Here is a 25737-nt window from a genome sequence, read left to right on the forward strand (position 1 = left end):
AACCGCAAAAACGGTTTTCAAAACCGAAACCACAAATGCGGTTTTCAAAACCGAAACCACAAATGCGGTTTTCAAAACCGAAACCACAAATGCGGTTTTCAAAACCGAAACCGCAAAAACGGTTTTTAAAACCGAAACCGCAAATGCGGTTTTTAAAACCGAAACCGCAAATGCGGTTTTTAAAACCGAAACCGCAAAAACGGTTTTCAAAACCGAAACCGCAAATGCGGTTTTCAAAACCGAAACCGCAAAATCGGTTTTCAAAACCGACATTTCGGTTTTATGAAATTTCACTTTTTTCAAAAACCGGTTTTCGGTTTTTTCAAAAACCGATTTCGACAGCACTAGTACAAACCAGTGGCGATCGGTGGATTGTGGTTTCGGGTGTTGCCGTACGAACGATAAGAGACAGAAGATATAAAGTGGACTCATTGACTAATCAGCATAACTTTAGATGCAAATGCTATGTGACATGTTAAATTAAATAAAATTCTCTTTTTTAAAAATAAAAAATGCAGAACATTTTATCCGATTAATCACCTTAATTAATTAGTAAGTTCATTATCCTCTCTTTAATTGGAGCAAATCTGTCTATACATGCTGGTTGAACTCTGGTATTCTTATTGTCAGGTCTTTATCGATGGAAAGCATAACCAATGGCGATAACCTTTCTTGGGACATTCAATTCCTTGAAAGTGTCAATTCTTCCTCATGTGGAAAAAAACTTTTCTTATTTTGCTGACGCCATAGGTACAGTTACATATTAATTTCAGAAGCTTTGTAGATTCACTAAATATTTTTTCTAGATTATTGCGAACGATTCATTCTAGCAAACTCAGTCCCTGACAGTGATCCGAATTCCTCTTCAGCGTTGACTGAAGAGAGTTCGTAGCAGAGATTAGTGTTATAAAAAAATGTACATTGAACACACTTTATTCACAGTTTATCCAGGAAAATTTAAAATAAATTGAGGAAATGTATCTGGTGCAAACAATATTACTGCCATAAGATATCCTGTAAATTCAAACTAGTTTTTTTTTTTTTTTTTCGAACACTCTCCTGAATTGCCCTTTGCTTGTTTTGTCTAAGCCTTAATTGCAAATTTTTCCTCAGTTGAAAGCTGGTCAATGTTTTTTGTAAGTTATTTACAGAAGTCATGGTATACAATTCATTGTTCAGAATTTGTAGGTGATTTACAGAATTAAAGCACACACAATAAAATTAAACCTAATAATTAAAAACGAAAACAGCTGATACAAAATAGGTACTGGTATATGAATTCCGAATGCCACATATTCATACATCAACACACACACACATGTGCGTAAAAGAAAAAACTACATTCCAAATCATCCGTCTTGGTTATTACGCAATGCACGATGAATACAATATGCTTCCACATGAGGAGAAACAACGCTTACCAATGTGATATGTTCTGGAGAGGAAACCTCGAAACCCGCCAGATGAAGGATCAGCATGTAACAGAAGCCCAAAAACAAAAAACATCAAAACAATCAGCACTGCCAGTTCTATACCCAGAAATGTTAACTGGGAGGGGTCCACAGTATTTGAGGGAGGTCCAATACGTCTACATAATATAGAACCTGTCTTATACTGCACCCGAAAAGACGATAAGTAATTCTTACTTACTGTCACCTATATTTTTAGAAAAAATGATAAAACGTTTATTTTTATAAGAAGAGTACATGATGAGGCGTAAAATAAAATATTTAGCCTACATCAATCGTTTCTCTGTTAAACAAGTATAGTTCGTTAAGAAAGTCTACAAATGTTAGTCAAGTTTGGAAATTTTTGGGAGATCAGGACCCGGTGGACCCCCCTCGTGGCTACGCCCCTGAGCATTGCTAACTAGTCCCAAATTCAATGTGGCATTTCCCTTCATACAGTTTTATGTGGAAATTATCAAGAGTATAAAATATACTTATTTTATAAAAGAAATATATTTATACTAAAATACTATCCACAGAGGAGGGGGGAGGGAGCGATTCTACATACTGACTTATTAATATTTGATTCACAAATTACTGTAGAAGAAGCCTTCATTATCAATATAAGCTCAGAATTAACTTGTAAATGCGGGTCTACTTTCATTTGTTTTCTCTTCTACTAGATATTTTCTTTCTTATTTTGTAATACTGCAATCATTTTTTAAAATTGTCATTATATTGATTTGCTTCAGTATGGTCCCATAATTTAAAAATATGAATGCATAAAAACAAATTCCATTTGTTAATATTGCTAGTGAAATAAAATTCAGAAATCTTATTTAGCGCGAAAAATCTTCTCGTTCACTGGAAACCGTGCTGCGTTGCAGAAGCACTGCAACGACCAGTCCCTTTAACTTCCGAGATAGGGGAAAGGAGACTTAACATAAGCTCCAATTGCCGCGCTGAAGGAATCTGGTCGTTGTATGCTCGCTGCAACACAATATAAATTAGAGACTCTGTGACGGATTATTTTTCGCTTTTTAAAACGAATTAACGGAACGGACAGTTACAGAAGTATATATATGTTATTTAAAGTGTACATATGCGAGTATTAAAAAGTATTTTTTCTGTTCTTTACTACTATTGATAATAATCTTTTTTCCTGAAGTACTTTGGTCGTTGCGCAACGCTGCAACACTAATATTAGCCGCCACTGGTACAAACAACCTATATTGCTGGAAGTGGAGGTGCGAGGTTTAAACCCCTCTTTAGCAAGATATTATGAAATAATAATCATTTACCATATTAAGATTTTTGTACCAAAATCACGCTTGTTCTGAAAGAGCATGAGGTTACCTTTGATGAAATTCTGCGTACGCGACTAATTGCTGACATTGTCTACTTTTTTTTTTTTCGAGTGATAAGAATACATGGAAGAATGAATGTTACATTATATTATATTAATAATGTACACGAATCTTAAAAAAAAAAAAAGAACAATCTTTCTCAATATCACCTGCAAGCAGTAGCTAATTATTTTTTAAAAAATCCTGGAATATTCAAGATTGACTACATACATTCTCAACGGAAGAAAATAAACGATCAGCAACACTACTACAGTAGACAAGTTAGCAGGAATTTATTTCAGCAGGAGTCAAAAGCTTTTTTTTTTGGGGGGGGGGAGGTCAAACTCAATATGATGATACATTATATTAAAATTTGAAAAAAAAAAATATAATCCTTAGACTTGCAGAAAAGTTGCAATTTCCGGTGGAATCTGGATCCGTAGAACCCACTCTTTGCGTACGCCCCTGAGCAACACAATGAGCATATTCATAAACAGATATACATTATGAAACGTTTAATTGATGTTGTTTGTTTTCTGGACAAGCCAGAACAGGTTTCTAGGAGGTCGTAATCGAAGTACATATTCTTCAAACAGAGGAAATTACGTACAGCTGCTAACATAGTCATTATAGCTTTGTAATTATTCAACATATGTTAATGAACACAAAACTGACCAAAGCAACAAATATATTATTATGACTTGTGTAACTCTTTCGGCAATGTAACATCGAATTCCTAAGACACGTTATGGAAGCTAGATTAGTTGAGGTCATGAAATGTTTATAGAATTTAGAGAAAAGAGAGTAGCAAGTTTCGTACCATTCAGGGGCGACTCGTGAGGGAGGTCACATTGCTAAAAAAAAAAAATAAAGAATAATCGCTCGAAAGGTTAATATATTCGGCCTATGTTTAGCAGAAGAGGTCCAGCTCTTTTCTCTAAAAAATGTTACAATTTTGGTAATTTCTGTTCACATTCAGTTAGTTTAGGGTAGGGTTGGTTAGTTTAAGTTAGGTTAGGCTAGTTTAGGTTACGTTAGGTTAGTTTAGTTTATGTTATATTAGTATAGGAGTCCCGCATAATTTTCCAAAAAATGATAGAATTTCGCTTATTTCTACTAATATTACGTTAGTTTAGGTTAGTTCAGGTGAGCTTACGTTAGTTTATGTTAGGTTAGGTTAGATTTGGTTACGGTATGTTACGTCTAAGTACTTGCATCACTCATTTCTCCTGTAAATTTTGTGTTTTTTACGTGCTTCTGGACCCCTTGTACTAAACATACTCTATATATTCATTGTTGTATGCAACAAATAGTACATTAATAAAGTTTTCTTCCCTTAGTTTCAAGTGGAAAAAAAAATGCCGATGTGATGCCCTTAACGAAACGTATTTTATACCATTGCTTACCCAAAGTAAAATTTCACCACACGCTACTCCGAAACAAAGTACAGCATATTACATAATCAATCACGAACAAACATTCTTTTATTGTATGATTGATCAACCGATCTCAACCGATCTTTGCCCGCCGTCTAAACAACAATTACGCTATCTAAGAAATTTTAACTTTTGTTCAACAGAAGTTAGACTGATGGGTGATCTTAGCTAATTTCGACCTCCTGAGTCCACCAATGTAGTCAAAAATGTTCCATCACGTCACATTTTGTTGCTACAAGGTGTTCAAAAGTAAAATGACACACATTCTAACATAGTGTTATGAAAAAAAATTAAAAACAGAAATTGGTTTGTTTGATCGCCATATTTGTGAAAATTTAAAAGTATAAAGAGCTGTATGGGTGGTTGTTCGAAGCGCCAAATTTCGTAGAACTTAAGAAAAAATAGTGGGGTGTTGGGTTCGTGTTCCGGGTGCCACAATTTATCATGTACCCCACCGTTAACGTCTCCGTTCTTCGAATTAAGATGGTTTATGACTCGATGAAGACTGATTTCACGGTTATGGAAATCCTATCTTCCCGCGATATCCCAGGACTTTAGGGAAGTAAGATTCCCTAAACCGAGAGCAAACGAAAATTTATTCTATTTGCATCTGTATCCGTGTATTCATATGCTGCAATGCTGAAAAAGAATTTTGCTCTAATTTCTGATTTGTAGGGACGAATTCGCCTGATTTTCACTTTCCATGAAAATTGGATAATAATAATAATAATAATAATAATAATAATAATAATAATAATAATAATAATAATAAACAAACATCTTGAATTTAAAATTTTGATTGAAAGTCATGAAAATCAGTTCAATTCAGTCTATGGTAGATAGAATTAGAAAATTGCCTACATTGCCTTATTAGTTTAGCTTAACAGACCCTTAAAAAATGTTATTCCAGAGGTTAGGGATAAAATTTGTTTATGAAAGAAAAAGTTTAGGAATTTAGGTTAACAATATAATAAAAGTTTTAATAAGTAAAAACAAGCAAAAAAAATGTTTAAATAAAAAAAATCAAGTATGACAAAAAACTAACACGGAATCTGGAATTTTATGATAACAAATATGAAGAATAAGGCATAAGGCTTTAACGTCAAAATCAATTTGAGTTAAGAAAATTACATTTCTGTTTTTCTTTCTTGACTTCTAACTTGAATGAATTATCATAAGTAACCTGACACACATAAACAAACTAATGAAACCGATATCCATAACCAGTCCTACATGAAATTTATGATTGCTTATCCTTACATAATGAGTTCTTATAATAATGCACAATACAAAACTGGTCAATTTACAACCTTACATTTGAAATACTTATTTACGTGACATTGGATAATAAACATACGATTAACGTTGATCAGCTGATACTTTATGACTAATGATATTCCCAAGATTATGAATTTAAGATCTATATAGTTTGACAGGATCTGAATTTAAATGCCTACGATTTAGGTTACGTAAAAAAAAAAAAAAAAAAAGTAAGTGGGATAATCTAGAATCCGTGTATAAGGTGAAATAAGTCGAAATAAGTCATGACTTTGATTTAAGATTTAGTGAGAAATTTGAAAGAAAAAAAGAATGACTTAAAGAAACTAGTAAGCCCATGTCTGGCTTGTAATCGTTTCTGATAATAACTGAGATTAGGAGATAACTACACCAGATATGAAATTTGATATTAACATAAAATAACAAGAATACATCATACATACATAATATCAATGCGAGCAATCTTGTTATTTAACCATGCATAACATACACACACACACACATATTGGCGAATATAGAAAAATATCAAGATATACATAGATAAATCATAAATATAGGCATGCATACATACACAGAATAAATTAACACTCAAATATTCATGTTAAATGCAAAGACGTCTTTTAAGAGATTCTCAGACAATTGTGTCTAGTTTTCATGGTTTTTCTTATGTTGCAACAGTAGCATATGCATCTAGCCGTAGGGTGTCGTCATTAGTATGACCTATGCGCATAGACTTCCGATCGCTCTATTGTTTAGAGGATCAGAATGATACATTATATGCGGCTTTGCTTAGCCTACTTCATGGCTATTAGCCAAAACATATTCCTCGTGACAACAATATAATATTTGTTCCGTTTTATTGACGGATTCCGTATCTCTAACAAAAATGACTGATCGTAAGATTATTTACGTTTTTCTAATCACTAATTAACCTTTGAGCTCCCTGTGTAAAATATTTTTATTGAGACATGACAGCAGATCGTTCATTAAATTCCTATTAGCATATTGCAACAAATTAATTAAGCTACCAACTCTTAGGTGAATAACTTTACATAGTGACTTTATACAATTTTTAAACAATACACTAATCTCACTTCTAGAAAATATATCCAGCTTTGTTTCTAATTATCTTACCTTCAAACAGTGCTTGTCAATAACGTAGATGACGCAATTTCACTTCATACAAGTTTAAATGTTCTAAATTAAATACTTACATTGCCTTCTTTTATCAAAAATTTGCAATTCGAGCTATTAAAAATCTACATGTCATTTTGTTTACATTTAGTTTCTCTTTCTTTATCCACAATTATGAATCATAATTGACAAGAGGAAAAATTATGGGAATTAATCGGTCTTTAATGAGAATTATGTGGTCACCAATATCACATAGTATATATAGAAATAAAATTACGAAAGTGTCTCTATAGTTCACTGTAAGCCTATTTTAAGGTAACAATTCTAATACTTGCTAGCTAAAGTTCGAATTAAAGCACCTATTCTCAATGCGATGAAATCATGTTTTGAAATATCAACTATTTCCGGCTTTAATTTCAGTAGAGAACGTCTTGCATCTTTATTTAATGCTGAGAATCGGCCTTTCAACGCCGCAATAAAATAATATAGGTGGGTCGTACCTTTCGTTGTTCCCACTGCGCTGACCACACATACACAGAGGTCCTTACGTTTCCGTGTTTCGTGCCTGCGCAACGAATGTCCTGGGTCCTGAGTTCTCTCCTCGGACTTCTCCTGTGCCTTCCTCCTAAACTGCCAGGGACGACGCGCTTTGGTCTGTCCATCTCCACCGAAACAGAGTTTTCGTCGGTCCATCACTTCAACAATGCAATTCTTTACACCAGCATTTTTCAAATATTACACTTACACTGCACCACAATTACTGCTTCAAGTTCGGGTGTAATGTTCGGATTAATTTTATTTTGTCTTGAAGTGTTTTTAAGACGTGTTCATTATAAATACTAGCTAGTATATGATTAAGAATAGTCTAAGTGCTTTCCGGAAGGATGCAATCAACTTTTTTGGTTTGTTTTTCTGACTACTAATCTCCGTTAAACATGTCCGTTGTCTGGAGTGTTTGCAAATATATGTTTATGCGTGAAAATGCCTCACCCACGCAAAATGTATGTGAATCCTTCAAAGTTTCTCGAAGTTTAGCGTTCCGGATTAAGAAAATTTACGTTTAAATGTCTATACTTTAGTGCTATCAAAATTCGGCACTGGGCTGTTTTCTAGATTAGCTACTCATCGTTGTAGTTGATGTGTGTTGTATATACTTGAGTGTACCTAGGTAGTTTGTGGAAATTTTGTATATGACCGCATTTGTATCGCACTTGTTCCCGGTCTCCGACTAACTGCTACTGACTTGGAATTTTGAATTCTCAACTCGCCGATCTTTTAGGACACGCCTCTAACTGCGTTTTTGATTTCCTCCTTTTTCTCTCATTCGTCAAATAATTTTGGTGTCCTCAATTTTATTTTATTCGTATCCGCCCATTTACGGTGCTCTAGCGTCGTCTCTCCAAATAAATGATTTCTTTAAATTTCGCAAGTTGTATTTAAAATTTTTATGGAAGTTCATTTGGAGACTTTGAGTCTGGTTCGTGCTCTTGGACCAACTTCCAAACCTGTGCGAAAATTTTATCTAGGTTCTACGTGGAGACATCCTGACGGAGGTGTGTGTTTCACAAATTCATAGAGATTAATTTGTACTACGATTCTATTCAGTTTGACCAGACTTTAATATTTTTCTCCTCTTTCACAGAGAGATGTTAAAAGCTCTTCTGTTTGGGTTCACGAAGGGTCCTATGTATGTGTGGTCTTGTGTGGCTTCAGACGTTCAGCGAGTATTGTTATAGGGACAAAAGAAGGGTAGTTTAAATGTCCTTGCCGCAACGACAGGGGTACAGAATAAAAAAAAAAAAAAGCATCTTACATTTGAATAGGGAAAGAAAATAAAGAATGCTATTTCAGTTAACTTTGCTTTTTAACACACAAAATTTAAAATGATTCACTAAAGTCGTTTTAATCATATGTATAATTGAATTAAAATAATTTATTTAAAATTAAATAAAAATGAATATGAGGCAACTGTCACCGTGTATATTTGGTGGGGTGCTGACTGCCACAGCCAATTATTGGTGCTGATTGCCACGACTGGCGCTGATTGCCAATATCAAGGTGCTGACTGCCACGATGGCGTGCTGACTGCCACGAGCCTGAGAGAAAGTTGCTAGACGTAACATTACCGGATGCCAAGAAGCATGAAAGAAACTAGATGATCCTTAGGATCGTGTTGTTCAGACCAACACCTAACAAAGGTAAACAGGTCTCTGTATATACACTTATGTCCAAAATTATTGTCACATGATTATAAATATGTTGTTCTAGTAATATAATTTGATAACGAATTCGCCCGGTATTTCTTATAATGTTAGTATGTGTATAATCGACAAAGAAAAGTATGTGGTAAATTTCATGTCAAAAGAACAGTAAATAAGAACAATAAAACGAAAATAAAATTTTCTTGTCCATTTAGTTACATTTTATTTTACTCATTATGATTTTCGTATTTATAATTCTTTTCCTATGAAATGTATCACAAATATAAATTTCCTGATTACACACATAATATAAGTATTAAAAGTACTCTGCAAAATTATCAAGTTATATTCTTACAAGAAGACAGTTATAGATATGCGACAATAATTTTGGACATGAGTGTACTTTCAGTTTTGTCAGGGAGCGGTGCGTACAAAATTGGTACGATTTATGTATTCTCACTTGAACTCCCTATGCCAGCATGAACTGTGTACAGCTGTGCAAATTGTTTCGAGCAGCTTTTGAAAGTTCCATCAAAAAAGCACTGCTGGCTGTACCTCACAAGGGAAGTTCAGGAGAAAGCACTCGCCTGCAGAGAAACTAAGCATGCCATTTGAAGTCCCAATTCATGCTGATCATAACAAGGTAATAAAATTCCTGTACGGTTGAGAACGGTTCGAGATATTCAACTTGGAATTTTTTATGAGAAAATGAGGATATACGCATTTATACGCGTTAAGTACACATAATTAGTAACGAATATTGACATACGAATTGAAAGCTATCGGAAGTAACAGAAAAAAAGTGTTTCGCAATAACTAACGGGTTTGTTAGATACAATTAGTCATTACATTGTTCACAATAATCATAGGTTAGAGATGAAAATTGATCACTGTTGTTCTTCTGTTTTATGAAGAAATGACGCAGGCAAAATACTCCCTTGCACCATGGACATTTTATATGTGCAATTGCGTTGCATCCGTCAAGAGAACAGTTCGCAGAACCAAAGCAAAAAGCAAATTCGACAAGTGATTCAAAAGTTATAGGCCTATAATTTGTTCGTAACCTGCCTTGCAGAACGCAAACTGAAACAATCCAATGTATCGCGGTGATCGGAAGTGATTCGTATGGACACGAACTTTATTTGATTGTTTCGTTGGTACATTATAACGTCCAGATGAAGAAGTTTCATACTATGTACAAATCTCCTGCCATAATCTTTGATTGATCGGAATCAAAACACATCAAATGGTTGCACAAATCGTGTGCAATTCTTTGATATCTTCTCAACCATTAGGTCTTTGCCCTCCGTTATGCAACTTGTAATGGACAATTTGTCTGTGAATGGACTCCAATGATCAAGCAATAGCAAGTTCAAACCAACAGGCTTTGCCACGGGTGAGAATACTTAACGCATTGAAACGTGCATCCACTCATTTTCTCATATAAATTTCCAAGCTGAATATCTCGAACAGTTCTCAACGTACAGGAGTTTTATTACCTATTGTAATCAGCATGAATTAGTCCTTCAAATGACATGCTTATTTTTCTGCAGGCGAGTGCTTCTCCCAAACTTCCCTTGTCAGCTGGCTTCAGACCATCATATCCATTAAATAATACAATAAAATAATTAATATAAACAATGAAATGTGCAAATTATACATATAACAGAAAAGACAATCATTTATAAACATCCAAGTGTATGTCGTTCCACTTAGTGAGCAACTTTGTAACTTATAGGATGCCACATAGATTTGCTGTGATGATTACTAAACTAATCCCTACTAAATTAATTAATAATCATAAATTTAGTATGAGGGATTAATTCCTCTCTTTCCAAATACAGTTTCTCCCAGGCTCGTGGCAGTCAGCACGCCATCGTGGCAGTCAGCACCTTGATATTTGCAATCAGCGACAGTCGTGGCAGTCAGCACCAATAATTGGCTGTGGCAGTCAGCACCCGTGGCAATCAGCACCTATCCGTATATTTCGATAGAATATCCAGGTTTGTACAGAGTGATGGCGGCCGTAGTACAGTTGAGAAAATAATGGAAATAGCAAAGAATACAAGACTGTGAAAGAACACACACACGAAAAGAAAAGGAGGCTCTAGAAATACACATCGCTATTAAACATAATTTGCATTGCCGTTGTTGTCTGTAAACACAATGCGTTCAAAATGCTATGGAAATAAAAAAGTTCATGAAGCACCAGAAAACACACAAAAATGCAACATTAGTATAAGCAAATCTACCATTCGGTTGCCATCCTGAGAATATGTATACATGGAGCCCACTGAAGAACACACCAAGCACAGATATCTTGATGGTATGTGTACCAACTTTTACTGTGACATGTACTTGGAACTTTTACTTTTGGTAAACATGGACCGTCTCTTGTACTCTTGTTTGGTTTCTCTCAGGATAAACCAACAATAATCCCCCATCATAGCAGGATCTCGCTTCCCTTGGTACCTTTGCTCCATTTGTAAAATCTGTTAGTGGAAAAGTTCCCCTTGTTCATCGCTTACTGCCCCTAAGCTGTGAAGGAGGTGGTCTAGGTGTGAGTGAATGAAGAGTAAGTTCAGCGACATCTTGCATCCTAACAGGTCATAGTTTCGTACCAAGTCAGCTATGAGTTGCTTGTAGTTACCAGTTTTCTCGTTCCCTAGGAAACTTTCCACCACACGTGTGAAAGATAGCCATGCAGCACATTCAGCAGGAGTTAATCTGCAGGAAAATATCATCGTGCAGAACCCTTCTGATCTGTGGGCCTATGAAAACGCCCTCCTTCAACTTGGCCTCCGACACTTTGGAAACAGTTCCCTCAAATAGAAGGAGCCAGACCCGTCCTTATCCATGGCTTTAACAAATATTTTCACGAGGCCGAGTTCGTTCTCTGGATCAACTAAACGGACATGCTTGACGTTATCTTCCCCTGGAAGCTATTCCTGTCTCTCTGGCCAATCCTTTATTTTATAGTGCTTGTAGGTAGCACGTATATCCCACAAACATATGAAGCAGCAATGCTTGATGTAACCATCCTGCATACCCAGAACCAAGGTATCAACTTTTAGGTCCCCGCTTTGCTTGTAACTACCTCCAACAAAACCAACCACACACTGATTTACATAAACCTCCTCACAGAACGAAAATGCATTTCAACAGTTTCTATATGATTTATATACCCTCAACACGACAAATTATCTTCTGTGACAAAAAAGCTGTGTATATTGGAAACTTTGCATTGTTTCCAGCTATTGGGGGGTGGTAGCGAATCGGAAATACCCATTCCAGGCACTTCTACCAAACGTGTGTTGGACAGATCAGTTGTGTGGAGTTAAAGCGTTATAATATGTACTCTTTTGCCGTTGGGAAAGACATACTCTCGAGTGGTAAAAGAATTGAAGGCCTTAGAGCAGCCTTTCCCAATCTGTGGCCCGCAAGCCAATCTGAGAAAGACACAAACGGTGGTGAGAAATACACCATTTTATGTTAAATGATCGAATTAATAATAATAAGTCAATTTGCGTGAGAAGTGATATTCGATCTACAAGAAGTTATTTACAAATGATTTTACTGAATTGCCGCATGAGATAAGTGGTAAGAGAAAATCTAGCGAGTGAGACGGTGCAACGACATTGCGCAATTTTTTCTAAAGATTAGGTCGTTGATAATATCTGTAATTTATCTCTTATTGCGCAAATTTGCACCACGACGTTGCCAAAAACAGTATCCAAGAAATTGTGTGAAATTTTGCACCTACATTCCTTTGTGAGATATACCTACTTGTATTGCATTCTGTACAGGAAGTTTCAAAACAACACCGACAACGTTCGGGAGGTGGTTCCTGACGCCAAGATAAGACAAAAAGTATAGACGAATCTGGGTGCACAAATGTTTCCTTTCGGAGTTCTAGGCTGCCGAAAACATGAAAAAAATGAACTTTAAAGGTCCATAGCTCTAAAACTATGGTACCTACCGTAGTTGATTCAGGACTTCACTTAGAAACTAATATGTGCCCTATCCAAATATCCAAGTTTCAGAACCTTGCAATACTTCCGCAACATTTTTTATAGAGATAGTTGGTGGCTATTTCAAATTATATGCCCATAGCAAAACTCCCTCAATAAAAAATGTTTCGTGAGTACCTTAGGATACTGAAACATGTATTTTTGGACAGTGCACATATTAGTTCCTAAGTGAAGTCTTGGCCCGATTCAGTACGTCCCATAGTTTTGAAGCTATGGACCTTTAAAGTTTTTTTTTTCATGTTTTCGGCAGCCTGTAACTTCGAAAAGAAGAATTTGTGCACTCAAGTTGGTCTATACCTACTTGTCTTATATTTTGTCAGGAATCATCTCCCAAATGTTGTCGGTGTTGTTTTGAAACACCCTGTATATAATATTTACAAAGGAAAACATATATTTACAGAACATTTCACGTTTACAGCTTGAATCCTTGGAATTTAAATTCTACAGCTTTTAAAAATGTCATACGTGGTTTCTCATGGTTTATCTATGAATTCCTAAACTCAGTATGTTTCCTCATGACGAACTCGCTCCTTTTGATGCAAATGCAACATAAACATCATTTATAGAAACGTGAAAGGACAGTTACTAAGATAGATGGTGGACGCACCTGAAATATGTAAACAGATGCTTGTTGATGATTGGCCAAAACTGGAAAATGTAAACAAATCCTTATCTCTGATTGGTCGAACTCCCGTCTACAAAATTAAAGGGAAACTTCTAGAAATATTTATATTTTTTTGTTTATTTTATATGAGTTTGTTTTCCTTACAAGTGTCCAATAATTATTTTCTTACAGTTTTAATCTTACAGGCAATCTTACAGTTGGACATGATACAGAAAATTATTATTGACTGCGACATGTTCCCCTAACGACACCCGTACACACATACAATAGCGATAACTGAAAATGTCTTGTCATCCATTACTTTGTGTCTTTTTCCTAAAAGAACTTGCGTTTTGCTGTTTTTATTATTGTGCTGCCAAAATGTCTTGAGCCGTGGCAAAAAAAAAAATGCGAACTAAAGCTCACACCCTAACACACCCACGTGTTGAGCCAATAAGGTTCAGCTGTTGCTAAGCGAGAGAAAGCGAGTGGAATTCCTTCAGCCGATAGCAGCGCTTGCAACGGAACACTAGGGATCAAGTCAATGAGATGTATCTATAGTCGAAATGCTTATGGTAATCATAGCAACGTTGCACAACATTTTTTGCGCAATTTCCAATTTTGTTGCCTGCTCATTAAGGTTTTATCTGTGTCAATCGATAAGGAAGTGAAAGTTTGCGCAATTTCAATACACCCGAGTGAGATGCGGCTGGTACAACCCCGCCGGGTGTTTCAGATAAAACGTCCAGTGCTTATAAATCCGAAATGGCTGAGAATAAAAAGATAAAACAAAAACTGAGATAGAAAAAAATGTCATAGGGCGCATCACATGGTGTTGTCGTGGTGACCCCCAGGGCCCTCCTTCAAGGGGCCCCAGGGGCCAACTTCAAATTTTCAAATGGGAACACGTATTGAATCATACCTCATTCAATAGTCCTTGAAATACGAAATAACTTTTGTAGGAAACTATTTTCGATTTGGGCCACCGTTTTCAAAATGGCCGCAAAAAGTCCTGTATCAGTTTGAAGTTGGCACCTAGGCCCCCTTCACTGAGTTTCCTGAGGGTCACCACAACAACACCACTCGATATGCTTTATCATCGTTTCTATCTAAGTTTTTGTTTCATCTCTCTATTATCAGCCGTTTCTGATTTAGGCCTATAAGCACTGGACGTTTTATCTTATACAGAACCCACTTTTTGCGGCCATTTTGAAAACGGTGGCTCAAATCGAAAATGGTTTCCTACAAAAGTTGTTTCGTTTTTCAAGTACTATGGAATGAAGTATGATTCAATACGTGTTCCCATTTGAAAATTTGAAGTTGGCCCCTGGGCCCCCTTAAGGAGGGCCCTGGGGGTCTCCACAACAACACCATGTGATGTGCCCTATGACATTTTCCTATCTCAGTTTTTGTTTCATCTTTTTATTCTCAGCCGTTTCGGATTTATAAGCACTGGACGTTTTATCTGATATAGGACCCACTTTTTGCGGCCATTTAAAAACGGTGGCCCAAATCGAAAATGGTTTCCTACAAAAGTTGTTTCGTTTTTCAAGTACTATTAAATGAGGTATGATTCAATACGTGTTCCTATTTGAAAATTTGAAGTTGTCCCCTGGGCCTCCTTGAAGGAGGGCTCTGGGAGTCACCACAACAACACCATGTGATGCGCCCTATGACATTTTCCTATCTCAGTTTTTGTTTTATCTTTTTATACTCAGCCGTTTCGGATTTATAAGCACTGGACGTTTTATCTGAAACACCCTGTATATATATATTTTAACAAACTGGGTGCATTGAACTTATACTGTGGTTCTTGAGCATCGGGGCGGAGAAGCTTGCACCTGACTATTTCTTTATCTAGTTCCGAATGCAAGTCTTGAAGTGGTTGGAAAGAAATACTCTGAATCACATTCCAGAACACTCCAGTCCAAACTCCAAATTTGATGGCCATAACTCGGGAACAAAAGACCTATTGATAGAGATCTGCGCGGATATAAAATATCGCATCCACATCCGTACCGCATCCGAACCGAAGCATACCTATCCGCATCCGCGCCCAAATCCGCAATATATCTATCCGCACTCATATCCGCAGATAGTGAGGTAGCAAATATGTACAACTTACATATTCTATAATTGTCATAATTTCGAAAATATTTTTAAATACATTTTAAATGGCTATCTCTTGTAGTTTTCTGAATCAAAGAAACAATATATTATATTCCTCGTGATCAAATAGCAACTACACTAAATAAAATGCAATATAAACCGTGCAGTTGTAGGAAACCATATTCGCAATTTATCTGCTATCCGCACAGAAAAGAAATATATATATATATATATATATTCCGCGGATATCCGCATCCGCGCAGACCTCTACCTATAGAAGACCGAGCGTGTAACAAGGACTTACTGTCCCTCGACTACCCCATCACCAGACATGTTGTATTGTAATGTAGACCAAGTAATTTATAACTATCCTTTTTAGTATACAAAAAAATAGCTGTCAACCACATTTTCTCTGCTTACTTTTTGCCGACATCACTGCCCATACATCATAATCTGTGACATACGTACTTTTATAGCAGATTAAGATCTTTTATAATTAATCCAGATCTTAATCTTAATCCAGATCTGCTAAATTAGGTTGATTATTTGTTTTCTTACTTACTTTGAAAATGTGAAACTCCAAATTTGATAGCCCATAACTTGGGATCCAAAGGTTACATACCATCATATTTCACAAGCTTCAATAGGAGCTCAAAGTCCACTACTATTCCAAGTTTGATCCGTACAGGATGAATTCGGTTGGTTTGTTTCTTTTGCTTCAAAAATTTGACCCCAAATTTGATGACCCATAACCAGCCCATCACTCTTGAAACCAAAAGTCTATACATCATAATATATCACACACTTATACAGGGTGGCCCAAAAGTAGCTATACACCCCTGCATTGATCAAGTTTAATAATATAGCTTGTGGGTTTATTTGCTTCGACTGTTCCGGGATTAAGGTATAAATAAAAGGCCTTAACAACAAATAATAAAGAAACTACGCAATAACATTAAGAAATGATATAAAATGCAATGAGTTGATCAGTACGGTACTGTATATCACCCTAGGGCCGCGGTGGCTCAGTGGTAGAACGTTCACCTCTGGTGCTTGGGGTCCAGGGTTCGATCCCTGCCCCCGCCAAGGGAACCTTGTGGTGGACAAACACCGTGTGCGTGGATTTTCTCGGGGTTCTCCCGTTTCCTCCCACTTTCTTCATTCCACCATTTCATTCATTACTCATCATCACCGTCTCCTTTAGCCTAACCGGCATAACCGTGGGAAGTAAAACTCAAAGATTTCATTTCATTTTGTATATCACCCTGTATATCACTGTCCTGTATATCACTTTTGGGCCACCCTGTAGCGTTTTGTATGTACTATCGAAGATTGGTTTTTAAAATTTTTGATGTTTTTCATTATCTTTAACACGTTGATTGCCATGTGCATCAGCGATGTTCCTTGGTTTCCGGTTTCTGATTTTTTTTTTTTTTTAACAAACTAATCACTTTACGTGACGATTCATTTTACCTAATTTTGCTGTAGCAGTCAACGTGTTAAGTTATTGTTTAATGGAGTTTGATTTACCCCCTCAAAAAATCCTTTATATATTTACGCTGTCTGTTTGCCCGAGAGACACAAAATCTCAAGAAGTACTTGGAGATCATCATCAATTTTGGTCAAGATATAAAGAGTCAAAAGTTAGGACTTGGTTTAGTCGATAGAGGTGATCGTCCAGTTGATTTCAAGATATGGACAATCAAAAATCAGTTCCTATGGAAGAAATTTTATGGTAATCATCCTTATATGATAGACTACACGCAGTGCTGTTGAGATTAACCGGTTAGTATAATCCTCAGGATGCAAAATACGTCCGTAGAATATAGTGCTCTATTGGACAAACCTAAAGATTTACATATTTTCTATTTTCAAATATTGGTTCATGCTAGTAAAGGTTTTAAATGGAAAATGGAGGGTGAGAGGAAATTCAAAAGTTCTAACTTCATTTTTTACGTTGTACACTGTGATCAACCAAACTCCTTCACGCGATGTACACTGCTACTTTTTTAAATGCAGAAAACATAGTGAAGACCTTGGTACGTACAAGTTCAAATCCTATTTAATTTTTGATTTAGAATTTTTTTTTTTTAGTTTAACGCCCCGTTCATCCAGGAGCGTCATTTCAGATTTTGCTTGGGGGGGGGCAAGACCCCTTGATATAAGTAAAATTTCGCGTTTTTCACTGATTTACTACTATTCTATTGATAAAATCTATATTCATCTCAAACTCAGGGGGGGCAAATGCCCCTCCCTGCCCCCCTAAATGACGCCCCCTGCGTTCATCAGTGAGGCTATATGAGACGTGGACCTACTGATTAATGTGAAATTAAAGCGATATGAGCTAAAATCGGGAATCGAACGCGGGTCTCCCCGCTTAACCATGAAGGAGCTCTATTGAATCATATTTAAATATAATAGAATGTACCGAGTAGGCGATCTTACAGGGATCCCAGTTTTTTGAGTGACAAAAATAATTTAAGGTATTATTTACATATTTTTGAAAGTTTATAGTAAACTTATGCTATACCTATCAGTCTGGGTTCTGCCGTCCCTCGTCCAGATTTTACCTTCTAGATCCGCGACTGAATGTACTCACTCCACACTACTTCGGTTGTTGCGAATTAGTATTGTAAAATAGCAGACAAGACGTCTATTGATAGTTTAGATGTTCTAAACTCTTAAGTCTTCATCCCGGCGAAATTAAAACACCGCTAATTTTACAGTAATTATGTGATATCTTCAAATAGATAAAAGATAATCGAAATGTGGAACAAGAGCGCCCTAGACAATATTATTTTGCATGAGAAACCGTTATCACGACTCACTTATCTGCTTTCGATTTCGAGCCATTTTGAAAATCGGCATTTATTTTCGCGTTTTTAAACGGCTGAAAACGGAAAGCTACTAGGCTACTTGTGGTAACGGTACCTCATGCAAAATAATATTGTCTAGGGCGCTCTTGTTCCATATTTCAATTATCTTTTATCTATTTGAAGATATCACATAATTACTTAAAATTAGCGGTATTTTAATTTCGCCGGAATGAAGACTCTTAACCTACCTTACCATTCCTTTCAGTCTCTTTTAAGTTCTTGTTCCTAATATTATCTAGTTTACCAAGATTAAGTCAATTTGTCATGTAATGATTACCCTAGTTTTTTCTTCAGTAAATCCTTGAATGACCAGTTTTTACTAATATTGGAAATTAATTAGTTACAACAGGTAATTAACAGCTGAATTCCATAAAGGCATGACTTTAAAAATTGCTATGTCGGATATGCTTTGAAATTGTGTTACGTAACGCTTTCTCGTAATTGTGTAGATTGAACTAATTTTTGGCGAAATTTTGATTTACGTAACTCTGTGCAACAAACAAATAAATAAAGTAATTAGTATACAATCTAAAGCGTTTTTCACAGTCCTTTGCACCTTTCAAAAACAAACCGCGTAACTTGATGTATCACTGCGCGCACAACTATTTGCTGATTGGTGAAGAGTAAGTTGTTTCGTCTGTTTCCCGCAATATTTCTGCTGTAGCACGTGCATGTATTTCTGCTACTGCGATGTGCATTACTCGTCTCACTCTCACACCATTCCCGTGATATAGGGAAAAATACCCAATACTATATAATCCCCTCTTCTTTAAGAGCAACTGAACATTGTTATTTTCCTCCAAACTGTAATTATAGATGAAATTACAATGAGTTATGTCAAATTATCAACTGAACGATAAAAAGATGGTGCTGGCATGTTACAGCAAGCATATTTATCATTATGGGAGATTATTTCTTTTTCATCTATTACCTAAATCATGCATATCCATGAAAAACAGATGGGCTTTTCCCCCTTAAGTTCAATTTATTGATGTGCTTTCTTACATTGTATAGCAGGCGAATGTACAAATACTAACTTCAGTACTACAAAGTAAGTAAATAAATATTCTATGAGAACATGAAAATTAGCTATTATAGGTCTTAATTTTCTTCAAGTGAATTGAACAACGTTGATATCGTTTGGTAAAGTATTTGCTTTTCTTCTGTACTTACGGGTTTGTCTTGTTTATGTTTAATAGAATAACTCGGAGCAGCGTGTAACCTGCTGGCTTCCTTGGGCGACATCTTTTAATTGTGGCGTGCACTTCGTGTGTTTTGTCATTTGTTGTAACAGTTTTCCCTTACAAATTCTATTTTGGTTCAAGATTTCGATCCCATATAGATACATACTTTGAGTCTGATCCTAAATGTTCTTACTGTGCCTTAACAATACATGAATTACCATAATACATTGCATTTGTTGTGTACTATTTGCTCATGGAAGAATAAACTGTTATTAATCTCATTTTCAATGTTGCTAACTCATAGTTATTTTTCAGTTTTTCACAAAGAATGGTTGTCAAACAGTTGTGTCATTTCATGAAAATGGGCTAAGAAAATGAAAAAGAGAAATCAAGTGAACTCGCTGTTGTTATTGAAGATATATAGTATTTCAGATCTTTGTTTGACCTTGCATTAGAGATAAGGAAATAGTGAATTAAAAAAAAAAAGACATAGGGAGAGTAAGGGGGATAGAGAGAAATTAAAGAGGATAAAAAATGTTTTAGTGATTCATTACGAAGTAATATGAGGCTAGTTTTTTCAGTTATAATTTGTATATCGCCTTTTTAAAATGCGATCAGAATAAATGACCATTTAAAAGATGCAAAAACCGAATATTCAGTGCCAGAAATGAAATAATGTACAAAGGAATCTTCAACATTTAAGAATTTTTATAATATTGGATAGGAATATTCATAACTTTTGAGTCTTTTTTTTTCTGGCTGCAGTGAAAGTAAGAGGAGGTACTATGCGCATGTTAAATGAAATGAAATCTTTGAGTTTTACGTCCCACGGTTATGCCGGTTAGGCTAAAGGAGACGGTGATGATGAGAGATGAGTGAAATGGTGGAATGAAGAAAGTGGGAGGAAACGGGAGAACCCCGAGAAAACCCACGCACACGGTGTTTGATCACCACAAAGTTCACTTGTCGGGGGCTGGGATCGAACCGGGCACCCCAAGCACCAGAGGTGAACGCTATGTGCATGTTAAGTAATATGTCTTTATTCCTATGTAGAAACTAAAAAGTTTCTTGGATGTCAATAGAAAAATGAAATGAAATCTTTGAGTTTTACGTCCCATGGTTATGCCGGTTAGGCTAAAGGATACGGTGATGATGAGTAATGAATGAAATGGTGGAATGAAGAAAGTGGGAGGAAACGGGAGAATCTCGAGAAAACCCACGCACACCTTGCTTGTCCACCACAAAGTTCACTTGGCGGGGGCTGGGATCGAACCGGGCACCCCTAGCACCAGAGGTGAACGCTCTACCACTGAGCCACCGCGGCCCCTCAAATTTGAATAGAAGTCGTGAGTACAATTGCACATGTTTCTAAATCTGATAATTAACTCCTTTGTTGCTATATGATCCGCGTACTCGTCGTCGGGCGGGTGACCCGCGTTCGATTTCCGGAGGAAATTCATGTAGTTCGAATCACTCGTTCGGCTGTAGGTCCAAATCTCATAGAACTTTATTGTTGAAGGGGACGATAAACTTTAATCCATCCATTCAATCATAGATCTGCTAGTAGGAACAGTAAGTCACCATGTAATAGTGGCTCTGAATCCTAACATTTTAGGCAGATTCTCAGCTAGAGGAAACGTTAGGAGTGGGGATAGTAAGTTCTAGTTGAAATTTACACTGGTAGAAGAAATTCAGCGTTCTACCCTTCTTCCTCCTGGTGCGTGTCTGCGTTTACATAGTAGTTCAAAGATTCAGGAGAGCAGTGCGTACGCCACTGCAAACGAGAGAAAATGGTTCCTGATTCTCCTATCACAAGCCCATGCCATTTTGTTTTTAATCTCATTGTTTTCCCCCTTTAGTTTGTTTATTCATTTCTTAGCACAAAATTGCATATAACATTTTTTGTTTAATTAGTTGGCAAACATTTCTGCACTGCAGTCTGCATTGTTTACAAGGGGTGCAAAGCTTCGTGAAAATCAGTTTACACTAAAACGTCAGTATGTTCTGAAAAAGAAGATAATATTAGATCTTTAGATAATCGTTATATGCTTCATTAATTGTTCTTTTTGCGAGCAAGAATTTCATTAATTCATAAAGCTATTGTTGTAGTTAATGTTGATATTCCGTAATGAATTATGAATGTAGTTCACTTCAATGGAAGGAAGTAATCTTTTAATGAATCGTCTTATTAGCAACTTACAAACCCATTGTTTTGAATATATTAATTTATCTTTCGTTGACAAATAGCTGTCCGTTTATATCGTATAAAATGATATAACTAGTTACAAACAATGGCTTAAATTGTAAGATTAACATTAATGTCTACTGTTAATTGCACAGTTGATTGCTAGTTACATAAGCCAATAATATGAATTACAATGTTCGTTAAGTCCTACTTTAGTGATATCTTGGGGCTCTTAATGAAGAACAATGTTCAAGAGTCAATTAGAGTGGGACTTAACAAGGTTAATTCCAGTGATGTTATTTCAAATTTTGGCAGGGAGGCAAGATACCCCACCGATATGGAAAAAAAATCACGTTTTTCTTTTTTTACTATACTATCATAACTCGATCAGTTGTGTCATTTCAGATTTTCTTAAGGGGAGGAGATTGTCCACCCGTCCACCGACATAGAAGTTTCACGTTTAGAAAAAAAATATTAGTATTTTAGTATACAATTTATTGAAAAGCATATATTCCTCAAACTCAGGGGGCCTTTGCCCCTTTGCCCCCCAAATAACGCCCCTGATTAATTCATAGGAGAAAGTTGTTTCATGGAATTGTCTATTATATCTTGTTTCGAAATTTTCCTTAGGTCCTACAGTATAGCAGAGATCACATTAATTCACTCTATCTCCTTGTATTAACTTAAAAATCAATCAACATAGTATGTTGTTTATGCAGAATTTATAAGTAGAATTAGGGTTGCCTACTGGCCTATTTTCACCGGCCTGGTCGGAAATATTACTGTTATGTTGATTAAAGCTGGGTGACCGGTACAAACTTCTTACCAACCCCTTTATGACAGATTTTTTAAAATATGTATCTAGTTTGAAACAGTCTCATCTAGTTCGAAATGTAGATTTAAAAAGTAACTTTCTTTCTATAAACCCAAAACTGTCACCTTTCACCATCTATCAACGATTAATATATTTTGTTCATGTTTTGATAATTTTAAAAAGATGACAGGGACTGTATCAGAAAAAAGTTGAAATTTATTTGTAAGGAATTTTATACATTTATTTAGAGTGAAAGGGGACTTCTTAAAGCAATTTAATGTAGTCGAAGTATAAGTTTAAGGAAAAGTTCGTTTTCCAAATACAAAATTGTCACGTAAAGATTAATATACTTTTGTTCATCTGTTTCGATAATTTTAAAGAAATGGCAGTTACTGATAAATACAATAAAATGATCAATGGCGATTTCAGTTTCTCATTTATAGCACAATGTATCTATTAAGCTTATTAGTGAATGTACTAAGGATATGCAGAATACAGGTGCTAATGCAGTTTTGTTCACGATAGTACATTTCCTTCCCATGGATTTGTCCGAATAGACATACTTCACACTTAGACCTATACCATAGGGAATTTTGAGGGGGGTGTCGGTTTGTTTTTATTTTCCAGAGTTGGCAACCCTAAGTAGGGTGTGTGTCACAGTTAGAAACATGTGTGTGACTGTTAGGGGTATGTGTGTCACCGTTCTGAGAAGTCAAACAACAATAAAAACAATCTGCTACCATCGGTGATGTTTTCAGAAGATTTTCTCCGTGTGTTTATGCAGTGTTTCCTTCAGATATGTTTTATGGGGGGAACTGTTCCTCGGAGGAGACCAAAATAATACGTCTATAATATAATAATAAATAGAACAGTACCAGCAGTGCCCCTTCGGAATACTAAGTGTGCCCCCCGGATCATTTTTTCTCAAAGAACGATTCTCTGTATATATATCGTAGCTCCGTAGCTCCCAGAGGAATTTTCAAGAAAAATACTACATGTATATATAAAAAATACTAAACTACATTTTAAATTTATAGGGGTACATGTTATTATGAAATATCAATTAATACATTTTAAAAATGTTTTAATTAAATATCATGTCAGTAATTGGTAAGTTTCTTTTTCAACTTGAACAAAATTTGAAACATAAGAGAGAACATAAAGTCCATGTCAATATTAAGAGATACCCGCCGGTTTGTTTCGTAAAATTTAGGCTATCAGTTAGTGTTCTTCCTTTGCAATTGATAGGACCTGGGTTTGAATCCCGTAGCAGCCATTCTAACTGAAGTTTTCCTCAGGTTCAAGCAAATGCCGGAATGATATCATTAAATATAGGTGCTGGTCGATTTCCTCCTATTTCCTTTTTCGTTGTTGTTGTTGTTGTTGTTGTTGTTAATGATTTTGGTTGTTAATTTTTCCATTGAAAATTGACCTCGCTGGGTTTATTTGGAAACTTATTAGATAAATAGTCCTTACTTTGCTCTTTCAGGCACAGATTTTCATTATCATTGGGATCCTAATCTTCAAATAACAAGAGTTTATCATATAGCATTCACGTACCCACTCTTTCCTGACTTAAAAAAGTTTGCTTTTAAAAAAAGCAGTTTTTAAAAATTAAGTTGTTTTTTTATTTTTAAAAAGTTTAGTTTAAACCACCTTGGATTAAACCAGCTAACTTTCAGTGCCGTGCCGTGGAAAATCAACGCCCGGGGCGAGAGTATACGACGGCGCCCACATACATATATTGCAAGCAATTTTTCCTCTCTTTTTCCCTTTTTCTTCCGAATTTTGCGTCCCTTTACTTCGTCGTCTGGGTTAATGACCCCGCTCGCCCCTCCCACGGCACGATACTGCTAACCTTGGAACTAATTTTATACAATAACCAAAACTTTTCACAGGATACTACAGAAATGAGTTTATCATTTATTTTAGGGACCTCATTGTCAGGCACGCTCTCAGAATTTTCTGTTGGGAGTTCAAAGTCGAAAATGTAGGTCCCTCGTGTGTACACCCCCTGGTGTAGGTAAAACACAAGTATTTTATTTTTTGAAAACTACGAAGTTCTTTTTATTGAGTGGGGCGGCTGTCTGGACGAGGCGAACTGTGGGTGCACCCCTATTCATTATTGTTATAACACAACCCTAAGGACTAGCCTACACTGATTCAACATTGCTAAGACATTTTTATTTTTATTGTTCTTTCATTATTTACCTTTTATTCTTCTAACGAGATATTTCCAATTGTTTTTACTGAAAAATGTGTTGTCGAATAAAAACATGTAAATAAAACACAATGAAAATTGAAAACGTGATTATAAATAAGAGCTATAAGCACATGTACTAACTGCATCTTGTACTTTAAACAAGAAATAAAAATAAAAATGGCATATACATGTTAGAGAAGAAATACTTAGAGAGCTTCGAAATGTGGTGTTGGAGGAAGATGAAGAAGATAAAATGGACAGGGAGAGCTACAAACGAAGATGTTTTAATACGGATAGGAGAGAAGAGGACACTTCTAGCCACAGCATCCTTAGTAGGAAGGCCGATTGGATTGAACACATCTTGCGAAGGAACTGTCTTCTTCATACCGCCATAGAAGGAAAGATGGAAGGAAAGCGAAGAATAGGAAGAAGAAGAACATAAGTGATAGATGATCTGAGAAACAGAGGAAAATATTGGGAGTCAAAAAAGGAAGCTGAAGATCGAAAAACATTTCCAGGCCTAAATCTATTTTTTTTTTAAATAAACTCTTTAGTCCCAGGGCCTGCCGAAAGGCAGAATACTTAATAATATATGTATTATATGAATTTTTACATGGGAAATTTATTTTGAGTATGCTATATTGATACAACGTATTTCGTACTTCACTTGTCACAATGCCAGAATACAATAGCGCTTGCCGGAAAAGTGGAGAAAAACTCTACTATTTGCGGTGCGGTGTTTGACAGTGTTTTGAATATAAACGGTGTAAACAAAGAAGTGTGTTTTAAATTACATTTGTCATGTTAATAACCAGTGTGAATAAAGCATTACATTTGAACTTGTAAAGATCATCATAAATAGTGTGTTTTTTGCAGTAAAGGAAAGGT

General features: G+C 35.9%; 2 long non-coding RNA genes across 3 annotated transcripts in view; one reads left to right on the forward strand and one right to left on the reverse strand.

Moving 5' to 3' along the window:
• Window positions 1-19703, reverse strand: part of LOC145675178 (uncharacterized) — a 60170-nt gene extending 40467 nt beyond the window's left edge. The window contains exon 1 of the long non-coding RNA XR_014129111.1: window positions 19637-19703. This is a non-coding gene — a long non-coding RNA (uncharacterized LOC145675178). The remainder of the gene's footprint in view (window positions 1-19636) is intronic.
• Window positions 19704-25477: 5774 nt separating this feature from the next.
• Window positions 25478-25737, forward strand: part of LOC145675645 (uncharacterized) — a 203221-nt gene continuing 202961 nt past the window's right edge. The window contains exon 1 of one of the 2 annotated variants that reach the window (XR_014129177.1): window positions 25478-25735. This is a non-coding gene — a long non-coding RNA (uncharacterized LOC145675645). The remainder of the gene's footprint in view (window positions 25736-25737) is intronic. The other variant, XR_014129176.1, reaches the window with a different exon arrangement.

Source organism: Thermobia domestica, chromosome 18 (genome assembly GCF_964235325.1).
Source record: "Thermobia domestica chromosome 18, izTheDome1.hap1.1, whole genome shotgun sequence".
Lineage (NCBI taxonomy): Eukaryota > Metazoa > Arthropoda > Insecta > Zygentoma > Lepismatidae > Thermobia > Thermobia domestica.